General features: G+C 40.5%; 1 protein-coding gene across 6 annotated transcripts in view; it reads left to right on the plus strand.

Moving 5' to 3' along the window:
* The window catches only part of TRIQK (triple QxxK/R motif containing), an 81,061-nt gene that overhangs the window by 3,011 nt on the left and 53,050 nt on the right, over positions 1-25,000 (plus strand). For 3 of the 6 annotated variants that reach the window (XM_072410921.1, XM_072410923.1, XM_072410920.1), the window contains exon 2: positions 17,696-17,751. The gene's annotated coding sequence lies outside the window, so the exon portion shown is untranslated. Of the gene's footprint in view, positions 1-3,687; positions 3,946-17,695; positions 17,752-25,000 lie in introns of those variants that run through there. The other 3 variants (XM_072410924.1, XM_072410925.1, XM_072410922.1) reach the window with 2 other exon arrangements.

Below are 25,000 nucleotides of genomic sequence, written 5' to 3' on the forward strand. Positions count from 1 at the left end.
AATCCCCCTCCTCCGCAGTGTCTTGGGAGGAAGGGGATCCCCCATCAGAGATCTCCCCGCGGCAGCCGAAGGAAGCCACAACAAGGAGGCTGAAGGCCGCATGCGGCTCCAGAGCCGCAGGTTGCAGACCCCTGACCTAGACCATCAACTATATGCCAAAGAAGGGCCGAAGTATAGTACCACGCACCGGCCAACTCAGAAGGTTCTACAACAGATGGTGAGAAGCTGCAGTCTGCAAAAGAGTAACATGTCTGGTCTGCCCCTTGAAGACGTGAAGGTGCCACGGAGAACCCCGGTGAAGATCCCACCACGACAGGAACAGATCCTGATGTTGCCAGTGAGGGCTGGACGACGACTGAATGGACTGGAGGTCCTGATTGAGCCCGCTTACCAGGGGGAAGTGCAGACTCGACCACTAGTAGCCCGGGCCCTTGCCATTGTGAAGGATAGATGTGTGCCAGTACGCTGCCTTAATTTTAAAGACTGCGAGTTAACCGTTCCTGGGCATACCTTGCTGGCCAAAGTCTATGTGTTCGAAGGGGAGGTCCCTCGACGAAGGAACTTCACGCTACAGCTGGATAAGAGATCAGCCTGGACCTATGCGATAGAAGTCCATCAGAGGGAAACCTCAACCGTGGAATGGAATGGTCGAGTGATCATGGCCCGGATGGGGGTAGACTGCAGAACCCTCACCCCAGGGCAACAGAAGTTGCTGGAAGACACCCTCTGGAATTTCAAGAGGCATTCTCGAGACATGATGAGGACTTTGGGTGTGCTTCCGCCATCAAACACGAAATCCCTACCGGCGATGCTGCAGCGTTCAGGGAACGTTATCAGCAAATCCTACCTAAAATGTATCAAGAGGTGAAGGAAATGGTGGCTAGAATGTTGGAAAACCGGGTGATCCGAGAGAGTCAAAGTCCATGGGCTGCCCCAGTAGTCTTGGTGCGGAAGAAAGATGGGAGTCTCCGGTTCTGCGTGGATTATCGGAAACTGAATGCTCAGACTGTCCGGGATGCTAACCCCCTTCAACGGATTGGGGAGTCATTGTCGGCCCTGAGTCAAGCAAAGTTCTTCTCAACTCTTGACATGGCCAGTGGGTACTGGCAGGTGCCGGTGGCCAAGAAGGACAGAACGAAGACGGCTTTCATTCTACCTATGGGACTCTGAGTTCAACCGGATGCCTTTCGGCCTTTCCAATGCCCCGGGAACATTCCAGCGGTTGATGGAGCACTGTCTGGGGGATTTAAACTTTGAGTCAGTATTGATATACCTTGACGATATAGTAGTGTTTGGGGCCTCCTTTGAAGATCACCTCCAGAAGCTGCGACAGGTCCTAGGACGGCTACGAGACCATGGACTCAAGATCAAGCCCAAAAAGTGCCAACTGTTTCAACAGCAGATAGAGTATTTGGGACATATGGTCAGCCAGGAGGGGGTAAAGCCGTCCCCCAGCAAGGTGGAAGCCATCCAGAAGTGGCCTCAACCAAGTACACTACGTGAGGTGTGGGCATTCTTGGGACTGGCCGGCTACTACATGAGGTTTATACCCAAATTTGCTCATTTGGTGGGCCCGTTAAATGAGCTATTAAGGGTCACTGCGGGGGGCCAGAGGAAACGTCCTATTGACTGGGGACCCCGGCAACAAGAGGCCTTTGAAGCAGTGAAGAAGGCGCTGACCAGTGCCCTGATTCTGGCTTATGCGCGGTTCGACACCCCATTCTTGCTGTACACTGATGGATGTCTACATGGTCTGGGGGCCGTGTTATCCCAAGTCCAGGATGGACGTGAGAGAGTCATTGCCTATGGCAGCCGGTCTCTGAGAAAATCTGAGCACAATCCTGACAACTACAGCTCCTTTAAATTGGAGCTACTGGCGCTGGTGTGGGCCATGACTGAAAGGTTCGCGGAGTACTTGACAGGTGCAGAAGTGATCGTGATGACGGACAACAACCCGTTGGCACATTTGGAGAATGCCAAAATGGGTACACTTGAGCAGAGGTGGTTGGCTTGCCTATCGAAGTACCAGTACCGCATCATGTTCCGGTCAGGTAGGGAGAACGGCAACGCTGATGCACTCTCCCGAGTCCCTGTAGGATTGTTGACTCAGAGAGCCGAGCTCAGAGAGGAGTTAGAGGACACTGAAACTCCTGACCTTGGTCGATTACCCATGTTCCGGGACGCGGCACATTCAAGTGGGGTGGCGTCCGGAATGTCCCTGGTGCTGGAAAAGACGTTGGCTGATTGGGAGAGAGTACAGAATGGCTGCCCGGACTTATGGAAAGTGAAAGAATGGGTTCAGACCAAGATTTGGCCACGGCCAGAAGAGCGAGCCCGTCTGACCCCAGAGGGCCAAAAGTTGTTGAGGCAGTGGGATAAGCTGACCGTTACCCAGGGCCTCCTGTGCCGGATCATATACTTACAGTCGGAACTAAAGTACAGACAACAGATTGTCATCCCCATGTCGTTGGGACTGGAGGTTGCCAGGGAAGCCCATGAAAAGGGGGCCCATTTCGAGAGTGACAAAATGTTCAAGTGGCTCCAACGGCTGGTGTACTGCCCAAATCTGGCAGACATGGTCCATTTTAATACATTCGGACCAGGGGGCATGTTTCCAGGGTGCTCTTATGAAAGAATTGTACCAGCTGTATGGGATCGAACGCTCCCGCACCACCCCATATCACCCCAATGGAAACCAGGCATGCGAACGCTTCAACCGCACCTTGCTTCAGATGCTGCGGACTCTTGAAGATAGCCAAAAGGCTCGGTGGCCCGAGTATCTACCTGAACTGATGTGGGCCTATAACAACAGGATACACAGTACCACTGGATACTCCCCACATATGCTTATGTTTGGGAGAGCCGGACGGTAGATTGAAGACCTCCGCATGCCTGACCTGATGGAGCCACCACCGGGAAGTACCACCGCATGGGTGCAAGAGCACCGTCGCCGGCTGAGAGCGATACACAAGGTTGTGGAGGAGCGCCTGGGGCAGGTGGTACACCCCAATTCAAGACCAGTGCAGGGGGATGGGTATGCCCCATGTGATAGAGTGATGGTCAAAGCCAAACGGCCATCTGGGAAGTTGGATGGGCGGTGGGAGGCGGTCCCATACATGGTGAAAAGGAGGGTAGACCCAGCCATCCCGGTCTATGAGGTAGAGCCAATAGGGACTGGGGAACCTACACGGAACATGTTGAGGCATTATAATTTCAAAGAGCAAGTATGTGTGGAGGAGATGCCTCCTCACACCCAGAGTACAGAGGAAAGCTCTTTAGATGAGGAAGAGGACGAATGTAGGTTGCACCTATTCCTCCAGCAGTGGCAAGTTTGCCACCCAGGGAAAATGCTGAACAGTCAGCAGCTCCTTCCACGTTAGATGTGGCTGACATCCCCAGTGCTTCTGAACCTCCCACTCTGCGTAGGTCAACCAGGACCAACGCTGGTGTGCCCCCACAGCGCTATGCACAGGACGAGTTTGTATGGGGAGGGTTTGCTGAGGAGATTGAGAAACAGCACTCACTGTTCAATGTCTGTGTGTAATTAAATATAGGACTGTCATTCTGCATTTCAGCCACCAGATGCCGCTGTTTCTAAACAGCTAAACAGGTTGCCAGTATTTGTATATTCATAGGAGGTGTGGTTGTACTGAGAAAGAGGAAACAGGAAGCAGGAGAATAGACATCTTGGAAGGAATGTGTGTGAGACAGGGTCTGTTCGCATCCAAGCGCCACCGCGTTCTAGAGTTTCAGGAGCTGTGGCTGAGTGAGGCTGACCACCGTCCAAGGTAGATCCTGTCCAGAAGAAAAGGATTGTTTTCCAGGAAAGTCTGAAAGGAGCTGAGGAAGGGAGCGCTGTCTATCCTGCAGGACTTCATGTTTGCTGAAGAGACTTGTTGTTGTTGTTCAGTTTAAAGACACCATTGGATCCAGAACAAGACCCCGGTTAGTAAAATCGTGCACGCACCGCGTTATAGTATTGGTGCCTGAAATACCAGAGACTGAGATTGAACCTGCAGTAGTTAGTAAGTTAGGGTCTATGTTTGTGGCAGGCCATAAAACCAGTTTTGAAAGAGAGTGGGGGAAGCATTGCATAGGCCGGTAAGATTGTAAGCTGCTGTTTCGCACCGCGGGCTAGCCTGTATCTCACACACACATGATTGTTCCTGTTTTTTTAGGGTAATAACAGGTATGGCGAGGCAGAGTTTGCTTTGCTCGCAGTAGGTAAATTGCTCCAGTTTTCTGGCTACCATCGGAGGGGGCTGTGCGACACTCTTCATTCAGAAATTTTGTTCATTGTTATATCATTTAGTAAAGTAAGTTCTGTTTTGCCTAAGCTGGTGTGGGTGTTGCCTTCCTCGTTTGTGACCCCAAGAAGGACCCCAAGCGCACTGGCCAGAGCTGCGGACCATGTCTTCCTTACGGATCCCAGGCTCAGGGAAGTGGGCAGGTTGTCTCTGAACACAACCTGCCCACTCTCCCTTTGCAGGCTCAGACCTGTAATGGGAGAGTGGATGGGTTCTGGCATCATGATGTCATTCTGGGGGAAGTTTCTTCTCCTTTGAGTGACACACATCTTCCCGCGCATGTGTGGTCCGGTAAATTTAGTAGTCCATAGGTCTGAAAAGGTTCGCGACTACTGCCTTAGACTGTAATAAAGACATATGGAACATTAGATTGTGAGCCCCTTTGAGGGACAGCTAGTGACAGGACAATGGACTTTGTACAGCGCTGCGTAATGAGTCGGCACCATATAAATACTGTGTAATATTAATTATCAGAGTATCTTTTAGTTTATTCAAAAAATTGCTTGTTAAAATATTCTTTTATTTTATTTTTTATTTTATTCTATTCTTTTGTTAAAATATACTGGGATGTGGTCAAGATTGATTTAGTCCTGAAAGGTACATAATAACTGTCATTAGGAGACTAAAAGGAACACTTACCTCTTACAGCACTGCTTTCTTGTTGGCCTACCCAGTGAGGAACCCCTCAATCACTAATTGGGACTTTGCAGCATTTTGGCCAGTGAAGGAGTAATGCCACAGTAATGCTGTTTTGGTTATCTGGTTGCAGCCAATGACAGGACTGCTGGTGTGGCATGTTTCTTACTAGTAGAAACTAGTTGGAGATTTCATTGTCCTTCATTGTCAAAAACATTATACAACGGATCTGGGTACTTTTGCCAACATTACTGTTTTTCCTAGTTTAGTCTTTTCCAGGCCAATCAGCTAGGTACATAGGACATCCATGTGTTGTAAAACATGCTATACCATGTTTAACACATTGCCGGAATCAGGCCGCACAGCATTGGTCATGTCTGGGCCTCTTAAGGCTTCTCTTATCTTATTTGTGATTGTGAAATATTGTTATATATTTGTATGGTTGTTGTATATCTATAATGTACGTTCTGTTATAGAAGTCAGCCATGAACAACCAGCATGCAGTATAAGTATTCTGTGCACCAAAAAAAAAAGAAACATCATTTCATACCACATGCATGATATGAAAGGATTTTTTGAGACATAGGACATTGTACCCTTCACCCAAATCACTTCCAGGAATGTGCTGGGTCCATGTAAACATAATAACATATACAGTACTATACAGCCCCTTTTAGCTGGGCACACCACCCGGCATTTTTTGGTCACCACCAGGCTGTTTTTGGGTGGGTACTGAAGAGTTAGGGCATATTATAGTAGCGGCCACCTGCCTGCAATTTCTTACCACCCGGTTTAAAAAAAAAAAATGTCTGGGTTCAACTTATACAAAGTATTACGTCCAATATTGAAAACATAGAGAGGGTTAATGTGCAGCATTCATACAACAGACTTGACGTGGTACTGTGCAGCATCTATACATACAGAAAGACAACACATACTAAAGTTACACCCAAGACATGAAGTCTCCGACACTGTTTATGTTAGCCGTAGTGAAGTGAGTGGTGTAGGATCACATGCAGGGTAAGTAAAAGGGGATCTGGGGGTTATTTCGCAAAGAAATTTTGTCCTGCACAGGCATAGTGATTATGTCTCTTTAATGAATATTCTCCTAAATTGGCCAGTAGGACAAATGTAATTGCAGTCACACTGTATGAACTCCAGCCTTACCTTTAGATTGGCACAGTTGTATGGACTCCCCTCCTGCACCTAAATAGCTTACTTTAATTTCCCTGCACACTCAGCTTCTCACAGCGTGCAGTGGAAGTTGCAGCAGGTCAAAAATGAGCCCACTACATAACCAGTTTGGGACATACCCAGCATCACCTATCCTTGTTTCCCCGTATCCTATAGTCACTTTCATTCGATTGCGATCCTTTCCATCATGGAGGTTCAGTATCATATATTGGCATCATCAAGTCCTGTCTGCATGTAAATACATTCCCAATTCTCCCTCTGGAGCCAAGATATAAAGGAAAAAGGAACAATGTGCAGTTTCTCTTTGTACTTGTTTATAGCTCCTGTTTGGATCTGTGTATATTACTTTCTGCAAGTTAATTGACATTATTAGATTTGTGACATCCCGGCCTCCATACAATTTCAGCTTGTGGTCCCATGAGAGTATTCTAAAATCTTCTATGGTAACAGTCTAATTTTCGCTTGTTGACTATTATACCAAAGTGTCACCTGTGATACGGGTGTATAACTTGTCAGGACATAGACCGCAGTCTGATTGAAATTACATAGTGGATTATCCCCGGCCGTGTAATCTTCTCAGCTGTCAGGGTAAGGACGACACCTTTATAATGGAGCATTGGATTTCTGTAATATAGTTATACGGGATGCTGTGTATATGGTGGAACTTGTACGCACAAGTTATTATTATTAATAAACAGGATTTATATAGCGCCAACATAATACATTAAATAGGGGTTGCAAATGACAGACACATACAGACAGTGACACAGGAGGAGAAGTCCCTGACCTGAAGAGTTTACTATCTAGAACATTGTTCGTACCACGCCACTGATTAAAGATGAGCATATATATTGGACCTGATTTATTATAGCTCTCTAAAGCCGAAGAGGATACACTTTCATCAGTGAAACTGGGTGATCCAGGAAACCTGGAATTAATTTCTTCGGTTTATTATGCAAATGTTTTGAATCCTGGATCAGAGCCATTCCAGGTTTGCTGGATCACCCAGCTTCACTGATGAAAGTGTATCGTCTCCAGCCTTGGAAAGCTTTAATAAATCATACATATTAACTGAGCTTCCTTGTGTTTTTAATACTAAATTTAGGGCAAATGCTAAAAATTCACATTCAGAACAAACATCCTTTGTAATCCCCGGAATCAGTATTGTTACCAAGTCATGTCTGCCAGACACCATAACCAGATCTGGTGCCTCTATTTGTGCTTTCCCATTATAGCAAGATCACGATACAGCTCCAGCTTCCTTATAGCACAAAGGAGAAGTTGTTCTCTCCAGCGATTGGCATGTTCACTGCTACCACGTGCAAAATTAATTTAAAATACTATAAGTGTATCTAAACCTTAGAACAAAGATATTGCATCTCACTACTCTTTAGATATGGCTGCTACATTAGTTTTCAATCATTCGTTCCATGTTTTCCATCTGGTGAACCAGGTAAGGTAGCTATTTTCTGTCCTAGGGTGGCAACGCTCCCTCCTGTGACGGTATCACAGGAAGAACAATGTTGCCAGTCTAGGACAAAAAGTGTTTCAGTACTACAGACCCCCCCCCAATCTTCATTCATTGGTTGTAATGAGGTGGTCTGTAAGTCACAGATTGGGCAAGGCTGATAACTGATCGTGGATTATGTCTGAAGCATGTATAGGGGCCTTTTTATATAGAAGTGAATCTGACATTGAGGGACAATAAATATGGGTGCCCCCATTGAAAAAGAAAGGTCAAATATTACTGAAATATTCAAGGTGAATAAAACTAATGCAGCCCAATAAGTGTGTATAGCTCTGTACAGAGCTCCCATGTGATAGGGAACCACTCTGATTGGTGGTGATTGGGAATGAGCAGCACAGGCACAGGGCATTGTGTTGGGTGACATTGATGAACAGATTTATGAATGGGTTATACTCATTGGAATAGGTAGCATTTCAAGCACAACTTGCAAAATAATAAAATACATGTTTATTTGTTGAAGGCACTCGATCAATGTACCCAGCAAATTCCACGCTGTCTATGCTTCCATCTTCTTTCTGTTTTGTCCCACGCTGCCAACTTTTTTCTTCTAGGTTCTTCAAAAATGTTGTTCCCACTCTATGTGTCTGATTTAATAAAGCTCTCCAAGGCAGGACAGGATATACTTTCATCAGTGAACCTGGGTGATCTAGCAAACGTTTTCATTCCTGGACCAGATTTATTCAGGTTTGCTGGATCACCCAGGTTTACTGAAGTGTATCCTCTACAGCCTTGGGGAGCTTTAATAAATCAGGCCCTGTGCATGCATAAGATCGAGTGCTTGTTTTTCTATATTCGAGGTAAGCACCTGATGGGACAGTGCCCAATCATGGGTTTGCGCAGAAGGAACAGCCTCATGGGATGGATTCTTGACTTAAGTATCCCAGAAAGCTGCAGGTTTCCCCTTCAGTTTTTACCGTCATGTTAGTAAAGACAGAAGGGGCAGAGAGTTTCTAAAAAAAAAAGCAAGAAAAAAACACCCAACTTTTTTCCATTACATAAAAGTGAAAAAATATCAAACTTTTTTCTATTACATAAAAGGGAAAGGCACCCTTTTGCATAATGTTGTAAATATGATGATGGGTCTCCCTTAAATGGCCAACAAAATTAATGAGTTCTGGTGCCCCTCCAAAATGACAAAAGTAAATATTTTAACACTCTACATAAACCTAACAGTGTCTGCTGTTTTAACCCCAAACCCCATTCCATATACCATGTGTTAGTATAACATTCTATTTTGTGCATTGTATTTTTATAGTTTTTAAATTGTCAAAATGGCAGCTATTATATGATGGATACTATAACGGAATGGTTGCTGGGACGCTAAGTGATTATTTCACAGTGGTGGCTTCTCATTGTGATCGAGTGTCAAAGTACACAGGTCACCAATACAGTGTAATATGAGCAGTAATTAGGCTGTGGGTGGACATGTTTCAGGCTGGGCACAGCTGGTAGAAATATTGTACAACCCAAAAGCATTGAAGATCACCGAAGTATTCCTTAATAGGTATTGTTTAGGTAATGGATATGGATATTCCAGCAAACACCATTACGTGCAGTATCACACAGCACAAGAATGCTGCATTGACAGCTAACTCCAATATTCTTTACTAATTTATTTGAAGAATTTTGTATCCTAAGAAAGACCCTTTGAAGGAGCCACATATGACAGGTTATACAACATGACATAGATAATCTACCTGTGCTGCCCTTCCTAATGATTCAAATTCTGGTTTTTTTATCACTTTCCATGTGAAGCTGGCATACACCTTGATAAATAGCACACATTGGGCCTGATTTAGTAAAGCTCTCCAGGGCTAGAGAGGATACACTTTCCACAGTGAAGCTGGGTGATCCAGCAATCCTGGAGTGCATCCGGTACAGGATTCAAAACATTCGCTAGCAAATTACTTTGAAGAAATCCATTTCAGGTTTGCTGGATCACACAGCTTTACTGATCAAAGTGTATCTTCTGCCTATGCGTGGCCCTGCATTGGACTGTTTTATAGACGCAAGTTATGCCGGGAATTGTAGTAGCGGCATCACTCTTATAGACCAGTGGCCTCTCTGCCTATGTGTAGCCCCGCAATGGACTGTTTTATAGATGCAGGGAAATGTAGCAGCTGGAAAAGGGAGTTCCAGCCACTAATAGTTACATATTATGTTAGGTTGAAAAAAGACATAAGTCCATCAGGAAGACATTAATCCATCAATAACATTAAGCCCCGCATTGGACTGTTTTCTTGATGCAAAGTTTCAAGTTTGGCCCATGACTTTGTCCCATATTTTGGCCCACTGTTTTTGAGTTTGACACCCCTGTCCTAGGACATTGTACAGTTATTCTGCAGAGAAAGTAAGGGGGATTCTTCTTTATTAAGTATTCTCCATGGGATATCTGGACCGGGTTGCCAGAGGTAGACAATACTTCTCCATTAGTTGTGCACAACATTCTCGGTATTCACAACAGATCTGCAAGCAATGTATATGTAGAATATGGTAGTGCTGTGGAAGCTGAATACATTCTATAAACACTGGCAAATGTGTGTGTTGGAATAATACTATATTTATATATATATATATATATATATATATATATATATATATTATACCTTACCTGCTAATCACAAAGCAGGTATCGCAGTCCTCATCCATTCTTTTTTCTGGAGTCAGGCCTTGTTCAGTCGGGCCAAGATGACAGATTCACGGAGGAATTCACTTAGTCCCGGCATCATTTTTTCAAAAGAAGACAGTGAACAGGCAGGTAAGTATATGTTTTTGCAGAAAGGACATGTTTGCAATATTATGTTACAATATTTGCTTCAGTTTTTTTAAACAAATTCAGCAGTGCTCTGCAAATAATTATCTGTATCAACCTATTCACACAACTGTGTAATATGAAAGCTGTATTTCTTTGTGTGTTCTAATAATCTGGTAAGCCTCCCCCTCCCTCATAGTAATTTGTTTGTCCTGTCCTATCTTATTTTTTTTTCTTTGGAAACACTTAGTGCAGAAACCCTGAAATAAACTCTGTCTCATTTGAAGCACAGCAGGAGGTGAAATTCTCTGGTGATAGAGTAGAAGTATTGCAGTATGTTGCACTGGAACAAAAAGAAATTGTGTAGTTGATTGGAAGATGCACGGAGGTTGTATAGGTACACAGAGAAATTTGAGTGGTTGCTGGGTATTGTGCGGTGCCTGAACTAAATAAGGGCTGTAACCTCTGGTGTCTTCAGCAGCGTTTTAGAGGCTTCTGATACCAGGCTTCAGGTGTGAAAATGTCTAATGGGAAACCCATTTGGGACTTTTTGGGACAAAATCTAAGCAAGGGATCATGCAGATTGGTGTTTTTTTCTCTATCTAATGTTCTCTTGAAGAATGTGTGAAATGTACATATGTCAAATCTCTTTATTGCAGTAGTTCCTAAGCTGTACTTTACCTGCTTTGCTTTGGGTGTGGTTCTTGGGATTCATTAAGGGTCCTGCTGAAAATGTTATGCTTTGCAAGCAAAAACACACAGCAACATTAGCACATATGGATGTGGATGAAGAAAGGATTTTTTTTGCTGTGGCCAACAGCTATCGTTTTTTTTTGTTTTTTGTAAATATGACTTCACATATGTGGGTTGCAGTATGACAGATACATGGCAGTGCACGATCAGCGTTGCAGTACCATTCTTTTGAAGCCTATTCATTGGGTCTGATTTAATAAAGCTCTCCAAATCATTTGCTCTTTGATAGCAAATGTTTTGAATCCTAGACCAGATCTATTCCAGGTTTGCTGGATCACTCCGCGTCACGGATGAAAGTTTATCCTCTCTAGCCTTGGAGAGCTTTATTAAATCAGACCCATTGAGTGAGCTGCCTTAATGCAACACGTTAAACATGCAGAATGCTCATTACTACACAAATATCACTAAAATAATAAATAAGGATTTGTTAAAGTGGAACTAAAGTTTAGAAACTCAAAAAATGTAAACAGGAAGGTCTTTTTTTTAATTTTTTTTTTTGCAGAAGGTACATGCTATGTGTCTTCTGCAATAAAATGAACCCACCTGCCCGCATGCAATCTTTTGTTGAGTGTTCACTGAGCTGCGTATTCACAGGTCAGTGTATGATCCTGGCATACCTAGGTGGCAAGAATAAATGAACTCCTGCATACATGTATGGGAGTTACTTCATTATGGCCTGGCCAATCAGGACGATCAAGAACCTGGAACAAAGGCCCGGTAAAAATGTTGGGGATCTACACTATTGTGTTTTTTAGGATCTACACTATTGTGTTCTACCTTGGCATTGCTGTACATAGTAGCCATGCAGGCTGGCCCAAAATAATGGAGAATCTTCTTATTTGGATCTTGACCACTTGTATGATTTATTTTCTAATCAGTAATGAATCAGAAGTCCAAGAACAGGACTTTTAAAATTATGTGAAATATTCTTCCCTTCCCATTGTGGGTTTGGAATAGGGTACAGCAGAGGACAAATAGAAGTTCCCAAATAGATTTGCTTGATTATTTGTTCACATATCATGCCTCAGTGTATTTTCACATGTACTCTCTATCCATGTGTACCAACATGTTTAATGAATAGAAGTCCAATAAAAAAAAAAAATCTGTTGTTTACCTTATGAATTAGGATTTTTGGCTGTATGATGTCAGTACTGTTGTTGGAATTCAACTATATAAGGGTAAAACTGTATTGTTTATAGCTGTTGATTGACAATCATGAAACATTCCATAGTATAATACTTATATGTAAAATTTACTGAATTCATTCAGATATTGAAACCTGTTTTATCCCTAATTCCACATGTGTGTTACATTCTGTTTTAATATTTAGGTTTACCAATTTTCCCTTGTTTTCTGGTGTTTTATTGTAAAGCACGCAAGAGAGATATTCTGCTAAAAAATAATAATAAAAAAAGTAGGGGCTGTTAGGAGTCCATGGTGCTTTTATGGAAATGTTTGAAAGTTGTTGGTAGCCATCTTGAGCATCTATCTACCTGCTGATAATAGAAACCTTTATTAGACAAAATTGTTACATCCATATAGATTAGAGGCATCCAACTCTAGTGCTCTATAGGTCAGGTTTTTCATGAAAAACCACTTTCTGACTGTTTATAAACCACAATTCTACATTTATTGATGTCTGTTACAGAAATGCTGAACAATGCGTGCAGATCCTGGTTCTCAAGGACTAGAGTTGGACACCTCTACCTTAGACACTCTGTTATCTGTTACTGTAGACCAGCATTAATGGACAGCAGGGTATAGGTATCAGATGCCATTGTTTTTGTTAGGAGAAATCCCAGTTCTTAATTGTTTGGTTAGGCACTTGCCCGTCCAGAATTGGTTGAAAAAAGAACCGTAAAACAAGATTGCAATGCAGGTCACCATCTTTCCTCATAGCAGGTTATATCGGGTTGATGTTCCGAACTTAAAAAATATGAAATTTTTGGAAAAGGGACAGGTTATTGTCAATTGATTCAACCGCTTGCCATTTCCTGGCTGTTGTCATTTAGAAACAGTAAAAATTAAGTATCAATGGCTTTTCCATTTATAGTATCTGATTGGAAATCTTCCATTTTCATTAGGTAAAATGTCAGGATGATGGAGTGCAATTCTACCAGCAAAAAATAGAAATTTTCCTTTGGGCAGTATGGATTTTTGTTTGCACACCCAGGTTGATTTTATGGGTATGTACTCCTAGCTACAGCAAAAAGACAGAAAGCAACTAGTATAGTGTACCAAACCTATTGGCATAAGCAGAGTGTTGTTACGGGCTAAGTTTAGTTGGTACACAGACAAGGGCTGACATCTTCTCCTCTCTTTTTCTGTGTTCTTCCTACATCACCCGTGACGCAGATTGCGGAAAAAAATGGACTGGGAAACAACTTTTTTTCTATTGAAAGGGCTCCTTCTGCGCATGCCTGAGCATCTTGCCAAGAGCCTCCCGGGATACCTACGTCACTGTGCTCCCATTAATTCTTGGTGCTGCACCCTTTTTTTTTTGCACACAATTTTACTTTAAATAAAAGGGTTGTCTACCTTTTTATGTAAAGTAAGAATTCTGAGTTTATGTACGCTTTAAATTTAAGGCTGGTATTTTTACATTAAAACCACTGCCAGGCTATCCAGAGATTGGTTTGTAGCATTTCAGAACATCTTATGGGTTCTGTGCACGTTGTTGGGCCAGCCTGTGCATTTGAATGAGCTGCCTAACACTCCCCAGAGGTCCAAAAATTTACCTTTTTTTTTACTTTACTATTACTTTGCTATTTTTGGGATTGCACTGCACACATTGTGTGTTAATGTGAGGCAATACACCTGTGAAGTAGTATTACTTATGTTGTGGTGACTTTAACCACCCAACCGATAACCCCGACCTTGGTTCAGGCTAAAAAAAGTTACAACTATCGATAAGCCCGAACTTTTCTCCCTACCTAATTTCCCCTCACTTACCTGGTCCCCGCTGCGATGATCCAGCAACAATGGAAAAAAAAAATACTCACCTTCTCCCCGCAGCTCCTCCGGACACGTCTTCCGTCTTCTTGCTTCAGCCGGCGAGTGCAGTGACGATCACCGGGATTTCCCGGTGACGTTGCTGCATGCGTCGATGCGGGAGGGAGGCGGGGCGGGAAATTCAAAATTTTGTATTGAGTTCCTTTGCATTGAAATATATATATATATAATTGTATTTTATATATATTATATAGGCTACTGTACATTACATTATACACTATTTTTTTTTTTTAAACTTTTTTTTAAAGATTTTTTTTTAAAGGTTTTTTTTTATGTTTTATAAAAAAAAAATTATTATTAAATTTATAAAATTTTGGACATATTTCGGTGAGTTATGCGGTAATTCTGTGAATTATAAGTAATTATTGAGTAATTTGGTGAATTATAGTCTACAATCTAAAATAAATTTCCATGCAAAAAATGTAACACTTTTTGCATGGAAGTACAGACGTTTGGAAAGAATTAGAATACCCGGCGTTCACGTACGCGTCCCTCGGTGATTCCTGATGATGTGCGTGCATGCGCCCGTCGATGGGGGTCATAGCGGGAAATTCAAATATTTTGTATTGGATTCAATACAAAGTTCTGTATCCAGTCCAATACAAAATAATACAAAATATATTTATGTGGTTTTGTCTATAGGTATGTGATGTTGGACACTAGGGAGATGTTTTAGAAAAATATATTACTATACAGTATACCGAATTATCGCATTTTCAGTATTTTTCATTTATTTATGTATTCTTGTTTAAGCTGATTTTTGTGTATTTTAATTTTATTAAAAGTATTTTTTTTTTTACATGATTGTGTGTTTCAAATTTTTTTTATATTCATAATATCTACTAGAACCCTGTTTGGACATATTTCTGTAAGTTACAGGTCTACAATTTAAAAAAAAAAATTCATGAAAAACTGTAACGCTTTTGGTACAGAAATCTAGACCTCAGTGTAACGCCCAGGTGGTTAAATAACTGGGTCGTTTGTTTTTATTTCTTTTGTATTTACTACATTAGAGTGCTTTGGCAGCCTTTTCATTTACTATTGGCTGCATTATTATGCAACCAACTTTAACACATAACACAGTGTTAACGCACCACATTTGTGTGATACAGTAATGCACTATGCATGAATGTGTGAAGAGGCCCTTAAAAATGTATGACAAATCAAAAAAAACTGCAATATCAGATTCTCCTGGAGACAACTATTCCTCACATAAAATTTTACTTCACTTTTTACTAACTGCACAGGTGATATGTTTAGTTTTTGTGAGACAGCATACCTGTAAAGTGCAGCAAATGCTTTTGTAAATCATAAAAGACAATGAGCTGAAGGAAAAGGTCATTGGTCGTTTGAAAGACCTTAAATGTGAGAAGCAAATTCTCTTTATGTGGTTTCTGCACAGTTTCTCCAGGCTATATAGCATTTTGCTTATTTACATGCACAGTACAGCACAGATGTTTCTCTGTTTTAATGATGGGTTGTTGTCAGTTATTCTTTTGGAGTTTTAGCTCACAACTTTTACATGACTGCAGAATAGTAAATGACAACGTCTACTGTGACCCTGGTGCTCGCTTACTAAAAATGTCTGACATTCATTACCTAATTTAAATCAAAAATAAAATAAAATGCTGAGACTTCTGTTATGGGGTGCTTTGTTAGCATGATGGGGGGTGACTATGGAATTGGTCACCCCCAATAAATGACATTATTCATTTTTGAATTAGGTTATTTAAAAGAAAAAGTTAACCAAATGTAGTTTACAGCCTTAGTTCATGATAGCTGTAAAAAGTTGCCAAGAAAAGTTAACCTTTCATCCGAGTTAAGTTTCAGCATGTGAGGACACTCTATTTCCTAACCTCCGTGCTCATAACAGACATGGGGTCAGGATTACATTAGCATTTAGAAAAAAAAACTAAAAAGAAAAAAATTGTTATCTAACTGCCCTCTTCTATCACATCTGACAGTGCCAATTAGTCCTGTTCTCAGGAAAGTCAGAAGCTTTAAAGGGAAACTTAATACTCTTTACTCTCCTGTTCCTGTTTCCTTGCAGGACACCACTATCTATTCATGTAGACCAGGGGTGTCAAAACTCTGACCCACAGGCCAAATCTGGCCTGGCTTGTACGCTTTTTTTTTTTTTTCTCCCCCAAAATAATTCTTAATATGAATTGCAGCTGGCCCGCTGCAGTCTGTAGTAACGGTGGGCCAGCTGCAATTCATATTAAGCTGCTGTTCAATAGATGCGAGTACAATGCTGTTACTACAATTCCCGGATTCACTCGCGTCTCTAGACCAGCGGCCTCTCAGCCTATACATGGCCCTGCATTTTTAGATGCAAGTGATGCCGGGAATTGTAGTAGCGGCATCACTCCTGTCTATTGAACAGCAGCCTATGCTCATAGAGCTGTTGCTATATTAATTGTTAAAATTACTGTGCCAGAGAATGCAATGTGAAACCAAATGAATGCAGCAATACATTTGGTTTCACATTGCATTCTCTGGCAAAGTAATACAATTAATCTCAATAGGAAAAAATAGGAACACATGAGAAGAGCATGCAGTAATATGTTGTTTTTCATAGAAGAAAATTGTTATTGTTAGCCTGTGCAAAAAATTACCATTGGAAATTTAACTCAGAAGGCTACAAAAATAGAAAGAGGTTTAAGATTTTTTCTTAAATAAAATAATAAAAAAAAATTCTTAGGCCTCTTTCTCTATTATAGGCTTGTTTCAGATTGAATGTTAAGCAAAACCTTTTTTGTTTTCATATGAAAGTGTTTTTTATTTAATAATAATAATAATAATAATAATAATAATAAATAATAGCGAGAAGGAAAAACTTCCTCAATTTTTTTCAATAAATTTCAAGTTTGGTTCGTGACTTGGTCTAAGTTTTTAATTTCGTCCCTCTGTGTATTTGAGTTTAACACCCCTGATGTAGACGATCTTTGATCAGTCAGACTAGGATGATGTAACGCAGAAATAATTCCTGGCTCTCACAGGTGTAGCCTGGATTACCAGATTACCCGACCACCACAGATCACACTGCACATGTGCAGCTGCACTTTTTGCCAGATACCCGGAATGATCAGGTAGGTGTGAGGGATTATTGTAGAAGGGACATCGCCTGTTCCTTCCTGCAATATTGACCTGCCTGATTGTGGATTCCTAAAAGTTAAGCTTTAGTTCCACTTTAAGACTGGTATAGTTTGTTGTTAGTGTTACCATACATTCCAATTGGGCAGCCTATGATTTGAATGGGCTGCCTAAAGAACCAAAATGCAGTCATAAATCCTGCAAAGTAGAGCACACGAGGGTTGTGCTACAGTGAGCTGGGAAGGTGCATTTGCGGTACCATAACATATGGAAAATTACCAAATAGTTAAGCAACGATAAGCAAGCCAGCCCAGAACCTAGACCCTCACAAAAACAAGGTATTGATGGCAACTTGTGTATTTTTATCCTGACAGATTTACTTTGTCTGACATCACTGTTCTTTTTTTTTTTTAATAGTGGTTTATGGATCCTTCCTTTATATAACCTGCTCTGAGAAAAGCAACACAATTTAGGTAAGTGCTTTAATTCTCTTTAATGTGTCTCAAATGTGCTGTAAACTGGCTTAGGGAACTAAGAGCTCTGATAAACAACATGTTGAAACTTTTTTCAGATAAACAGTAGAACTTCAGAATGTCTTGTATACTGGTTTTGTGGCCCCAGAAAGCTTGTGAAAGCTAACTTTTATTATAGATAATAAAGTGTGATGTATTCCTTATTTCCAGTATCTTGTACACCTATATTGTCTACTGTAATAACAAATGCTTGGATACTGCTTACATATATACTGTTACATTTATCATGTTGGTGCATTTAAAGTATGTTTGAAGCAACCTTTCTCAACTATATATTAAAAATATATATAATTATTCTCTGGGTTATCCCCAGAGAATAATTTTAGGTCTCAGGGAACTTAAAGGATTAGTTGGAAAATTGCCTCTTACAGTGATCGTCAAAATGTCCAAGTAGCAATGACCCCAAAACTATGCATCAAATACCTAACAACCTTTGGGGGAACCCTAGGGTTTCATGAATCCCTGGATTGAGAATGGCTGCTTTAAAGCCAAAGTGAAAGACATTTGTTTTTCAAAAGCACTATGTATTATTATAATAATAATAATAAACAGTATTTATATAGTGCCAACATATTATGCAGTTCTGTACATTAAATATGGGTTGCAAATGATGGACAAATACAGACAGTGACACGGGAGGAGAGCACTCCCAGGCAAGTTTTAAAAAATGGGTTTTGAGTGATCTTCTAAATGAGCAGCAAGCTGAGTAGGATGAAAAAGACCATTCCAGAGAGTTGGGGAAACTCTAGAAAAGTGTTGGAGCTGTGCGTGTGATGAGGTTATGAGTGATGAAGTCAGTAGTAGCATGACAATGCAGGAGCTCAACTGGAGTTGCCGCCCAATAAGCCCTGGAAGATGACTGGTGGCAGGGTCATTATGTATTATTTTCTATGAAAGATTCAGATTTAAATGTATTGAACAAAACCCAAAAAATTGAAGGGTTTAAGGTTAGTATAAAATGTATCCAACATTGAATATGCCCACACAGAATTTTTTGTCAACCCCTAGAGTCAAGAGGCAAAAAAAGGTTATCTCTGAACTGATATGATTTAAGTGATTAAAAAGAGGGTTTTTTTTTTGGCCGTGAACAAACATAAGTTTATTAAAACAATGTTAATAAAGTGTTATACAATATTCAACTAACACAAGATTGTGTACAGTTACATTACTATATTGAAATGTTACAGCAACAGCCAGTTAACGGAGCAGAACAGATTGTATAGCACAAACACACAATATACATCTTAAGTCACTATATTTACATCAAAAAGGACAATATGTTACATAAAAGTATATTTGTTGCATTTAGAATTACTCAATATGTATTTGTTTATAAAAGAATGAAATATACCTGCACGTCCCACAATTCTCTTGAGAGTTAATGTGACTTGCGCTGGTATAAACCTTAAAGACTGGCAGTTACATTGTGGTTTAGCTTCTTTTTTTGACTTTTTTGAGCTTGGAGTATAGACAGATCTGCCATGACATATACACAATAAATATTTATACACAATGATAATTATAAGAATGATACATACACACATTTATTCAGTGCTCAACCCAGACATTTTTTTTAACAGAGTGGGAAGAAATTTCAGGCGGGTGGCAGCCCTTATATTGTGACCCAACTCACCAGTAACTACCCAAAAGCAGTCGATTGGTTACTGAAAAGTGCTGGGTTGTGCGCCTGGCTAAAAGGGGCTGGGGGGATCACTGTTTATGGTATAAGTAGATAATGTTACACGCCTATACTGAAATCTTCAGTTGACACTAACAATGTCTAATGCAGATTTCATGTCTTTCTGTAGTTCTTGGTCTGGTGTGAGTTATTTGACTTTTAGATATTGAGTGTTCACGCTTCCCTTTTGACAACACCCTTACCCTTGTATTTTATTCAGTGGAGAAAAAAGCCATCTTTTTCCTCATCAATTTAGGATTTATTGTCATTGTTCATTGCACAGTCTTTCTGAGTAAGCAGGGTGACAGAGCTGCTTAGTGCCATTGCCATACTGTATCAAGATCCCAAGTTTAACGTCCAGCTAAAATATTACATTGTGCCTGATTTATTACATTTATTAACCTCCTGGATGGTTCTGTCCAGTTTCATATGTCTAAAAGTGGTAAATTGTTTTTCATGGAAATTTATTTTACAGTACAGTATAATAGTATGAGTAAAATATAGTTTGAAACACAAAATCATGTCAAAATAATAAATTAAATAAAATCTCATTTTCTTTTAAATTTTTTAAATTTTTAATTTTGACATGATTTTGTGTTTCAAACTTTATTTTACTCATACTATTATATTGTACTGTAAAATAAATTTCCATGAAAAACAATGTACCGCTTTTAGACATATAAATCTACTGTTTTGCATTCAATACAGTTATTTTGTATTGAATGCAATACAAATAGATTTGAATTTCCCACCCGGCTCTGAATGGAATGTCTGCACGCACCGACATCACCGGGAACCCCCAGGTGATTTATCGAGTGCAGAGGAAGCCGGCCGGATAAAGAGAGATCGTGGAGAAAGATGCCGGCGGATCGGCTATTACTGTATTTACTATCTTTTCCCATAGGATTACCTATCCCGAGTGTGACTCGGGGTTACAGCTTTCAGCATCTTTTTTTTTTTTTTTCCAACCCCGAGTCACACTCGGGGCTACCGCTAGGGAGGTTAAGGCTGGAGGATACACTTTCATCAGTGAAGCTGGGTGATCCAGCAAACCTGGAATGGATTTCCTAAGTAATTTGCTATTTGTTAGCAAATGTTTTCAATCCTTCACCAGATCCATTTCAGGGTTTCTGATTCACCCAGCTTCACTGATGAAAGTGTTTCCTCTCCAGCCTCGGAGAGCTTTCATAAATCAATCCAAGTTTGTTTGTATACATTTATCCTCCCCAGTGTGTGTGAAATGTTGGACAGGATAATTACTAGAAGCTCTCTTAGTGACAAAGGTTTGCCTGAATGGTTTGTATAAAACTTCATCATTTGATAGGCCTAAATATTAGATAAAAGCCAATGTTGAGGACCATAGAACAATGCAGGCAAGATGTAATGCATTTTTTATTATTTCTGCATAGCTAGTTAGAAGCTCAGGAGTAAGTCATTATCTAGTGGGATGCCATGGGCTCATAATCTACACTATACTTTTCTTTTGATGTCTTGAGTTGAGTGGCTATACACAACTCACAGCTCTGCAGAGAAGCTCAGCTATTTCAAGCAAAAGAATCAAATGGACGATCTTGCTAAAGTATCATCCACTGCACACTTGCCCAAACTGATTGGTTTACAATAGCCTTCATTTTGCGCCAACGAGCACTGATAACTTGTAAGTATGGATTTTGAAATGCTTGTATTGCTTCAGTTAACCTTTTATACAAGTGTTGTCCAGCCGACGGCTTATACAAGAGTCCATCCAGCCAAGATGAAAGCTTATTGATTTTTCTTTCTCTATCCCTTTAATTGTATAGATGTGTTCCTTATTTTCCTGCTGCAGTAAATGTTAGATTATTTTCCCACATTTAGTCTCTTACCTTTCTGTAAAGATAAAATGTGGAAGAAGAGTAAATTGTTGTCTGTCTGAGAGAATTGTAAAGCCAGCAGTGCGTAAAATGTGTCAGTTAAAATTTTTTTTCTTTGTTGCTTTAGGAACCAATCCTACCGCACTTCACTGTAAATCAGCAACAGAATACTTATTTAAATATCCAGTGCATTCACTTGCATCTGCCCTGTCACAAACAGTGGGTTAATAAAACTTAATTACAGTGGTCCCGGATAAGTCCGCTTTGGAATAAGTCCTACTTGGTATAAGTCCTGTTTGGACATGAAAAATTTTGTTTGGTATACAACCTTTGCTTGGTATACAACCTTTGTGCTAGAACTTGTATGGGTCAAAATGAGTCATAACTCCGCGCGCTACCCTTATTTACCTCTCTCGAGACAAAGCCACGACTGCCCGCACTATAACTCTCTGTGAATTACATAATACCTCCTCCTCCTCCCTTCTCAGCACCATCCTAGTAGACTCTTCTCAGCAAGGTAAAGTGAGGTTACATTTTCATTTATTTCATCTAATTGCTTTTGTATTTATGTATTTTAGTATTAAGCAGTGTTTAAATTATTTCATACAGCCCCATCAATGTATAATATGCCAATAACAAGTCCAAGGTTCTGGAACGGATTAAAGACTTATACCAAGGTACCACTGTATATAGAGACCATCTTGGTAGATGCTTGGCTTTGCCTCGTCCTTTCAGAGTCTCCTGCAAGAAAAACAGTGGGTAGCACAGCAGTGCCTTAGATTACACAATGCAGATCTTCAGCTACAGGAACATAGGTACAGGAGTGCCTAGGCACCCTTATATACCAGGAATTGTATGGTACTACACATGGTACTATGGCAGACATGGTACTATGGCACAATTTACATTTACCATATACCATAGGGAATCTTCATATTTCAGGTCTTTTCAAGTGCCTACCTTTGACAAATAAAACCCCTTGCATCTACTTAGTCAAAAATGTTAAAAATACCCCTAAAGTTAAGCCCCCATAGTGGGACCCCTCTCAGAGGAGCGCAGGGAAAACTTGGGACCCAGCATATATTGTGATCAAAAATGTAGGTACATTTTAGGTTAGAATAGCAAAATCTTAGGGCAATGCACAGGGTTACTTACAGCAAAAATGTAAGATTTTACTTTATTAGTAAAAGACTCGTTAAAGTGGAGCTATAGTCCGAACTTAAAAAATATGGGATGAGGCAGGGGTTTATTGCAGAAAGGGACAGGCGATAATCCTTGTTACCTGTAAAACTGTGCCGGGGAAAAAAAAAAAAGTGAGCCGCGCATATGCAGCTCAGTGGTGGTTGCCAGGGGATCCTTGAACCAGTCGGAGTAACCTTATCCCTGCATGACCAATTAAGAAGGCCGAAGATTTTCTCTAGGAAGAAGAAAAGGAGGAGGATGGCGGCACCCTGGGATGGAACAGGGATAGATGAGTCGCACATGTTTAGTTCCACCTTAAAGATTTTAATTGACTTCTATGGCCTACATCACATTTCACACTGTTGTTTGTATTAAAAAAAACTTATTCTTCCCTAACTAAGCCTATCTATTTGTCCTTCACTTATGTTTACACACTCCCCCTCCCAGACACTGCAGCTTACAGTGAGTGGTTTGAGAAAGAGCAGAAGTGCTGCCAATCTAGATTGCACTGGGCAGGAATTGGCGTGGCCGGGTGCTAAATGAAACATTATAGACTACAATTTGACAATACTGATAGCCACCCACAATATCTTCTCATCCCAATGTACCCTAAGCAAGCACACCCTACCTGCGAGTGGCAGCTCTGCTGTAAAATGAAAGAAAGTACAGCATGGTTGTCACACTAATACAGGAAATTGCATTAGGTGGGCTTTACTTGCAGGATCAACAACACTAATTCTCTGCTGAAGAGAGGTGTACACTCCAATGTCCTGGTAATGATCACACACAGGGGTCAGCACTAAGAGGAAACCCTTAGAACACAAGAGAGAATTAGCACATTCTAGGCGAATACTGTGCTTTGTGGGTGTACTAACCGGTGCCTCAGTGCTGCAAGGCAGAATGGCTTCCCATGTCTTAAACTCTTCAGAACGATAGTAAATGTTTTCTGTTACACAAAGTTGTGTTATTGTAGTAAGCTCACGGAGTTCTTCAGTCATGGCTGTTTCCCAAACAGATCATTACAGTATACATAAACTGTATGATGTGTGTTATTTCATAAAACACAGGACAGGCCTGGTTTCAATATGAAATTGGATCTCTTTTGTTCTGTGACTTTGAAACAGTGCAGATCCATATGACCTAATGGAAGCACACCGTATGTGTTTAAGATGCATTACACAATTTAGTTATCATTAGAAAAATAAGTCTTCCATGTATGTGGCATAAACATCAAGGTTATCAACTTTTAAACTGCAGATGAATCTGGAATTAGATTCCACGGGCATTGTTATTTTATGGATGTTTACATGTACCCATGGAAATCCTGATGTGGAGTCAGGTGTGATACCTAAACATAGCCATATATGCAGAACTGTGCCAGGGGTTTAACAATCCAAAGCACATTAATTTTGCCACAGAGACCATACATTGTGTACATCTTCTATAGACTCCAGCCTTCTGCTTTACCATAGATGGAGAGTATAGACTGTGTACTGCATTCAGAAGGTTTAGGAAGAGAAGAGTATCTGGTTGATTGAAAAACACACTCCATTATATATTATTAGCTGTCATAAATACAATCAACTCATTTTACTTTGCTCTAACAACTAGTCAAGTACAATTGTTTTTTGTATGTCCTATTACTTTTTTTTTAATGTCAGTATTTTTTTTCTTCATTTTTTTTTAATAATGATGGCGAAAACAAAAATACAAAAGTATTGCTTATGTTTTTTTCCCCAAACTGAACAAAGTTTAAAAAGAATTCTAGGAAAGACTAAAGCCTATTTCCAGTTCTGTACTGTGAAACCTCTGTTTATTATTCATTATTGTGTGTATGATACACCCCAGTTCAGCTTTGCATAGGCCATTTCACAGTGGAATCCTGGGGTTCATCCAGAAGTTTCTTGAACAAGGACCAATTCGTCCCTCTCAGGTCAGTTTAACTGCCACCAATGATCTTTTTGGCTATCTGTAAGGCTGACATTATTTCCATTGGTCAGCAATCAGGATGACACCCCTTTGCCTTTTAAAACAATGAAGTTGTATGCATGTTTGATTAAACAGCTGGGCCTCACCTATATTTTTCACACCAGTCACACCTATATTTTTCAATCCATGCATTTAACATATCTCAACCCACTAGAGCAGGGTTTCTCAGCTAGGGATCCATGCAACCCTAGAGTTTCTCCAGAGGTTGCTGAGGGTTCCTTGTGCATTGAGTAATTTGTGCCTCTCATGTCAGTTCAAGAGACACCAACAATCATCTTAGCTATGTGTAAGGGTGACATTCTCCCCACTGGCAAGAAAGCATCCCTACAATGACCACCACACTAAAGTACTGTGAGCTGTAGATAGAGTAATTTATAGCGAAGGTTCCCTGAACACCTAAACATTATTTCAATGGTTTCTCTCAGTTACACATGTTGAGAAAGGCTGGCATAGACATTTGATAAAAGCTGAAAATAACTGCAAAATCAAA

This window comes from Pyxicephalus adspersus, chromosome 5, assembly GCF_032062135.1.
Source record: "Pyxicephalus adspersus chromosome 5, UCB_Pads_2.0, whole genome shotgun sequence".
NCBI classification, from domain to species: domain Eukaryota; kingdom Metazoa; phylum Chordata; class Amphibia; order Anura; family Pyxicephalidae; genus Pyxicephalus; species Pyxicephalus adspersus.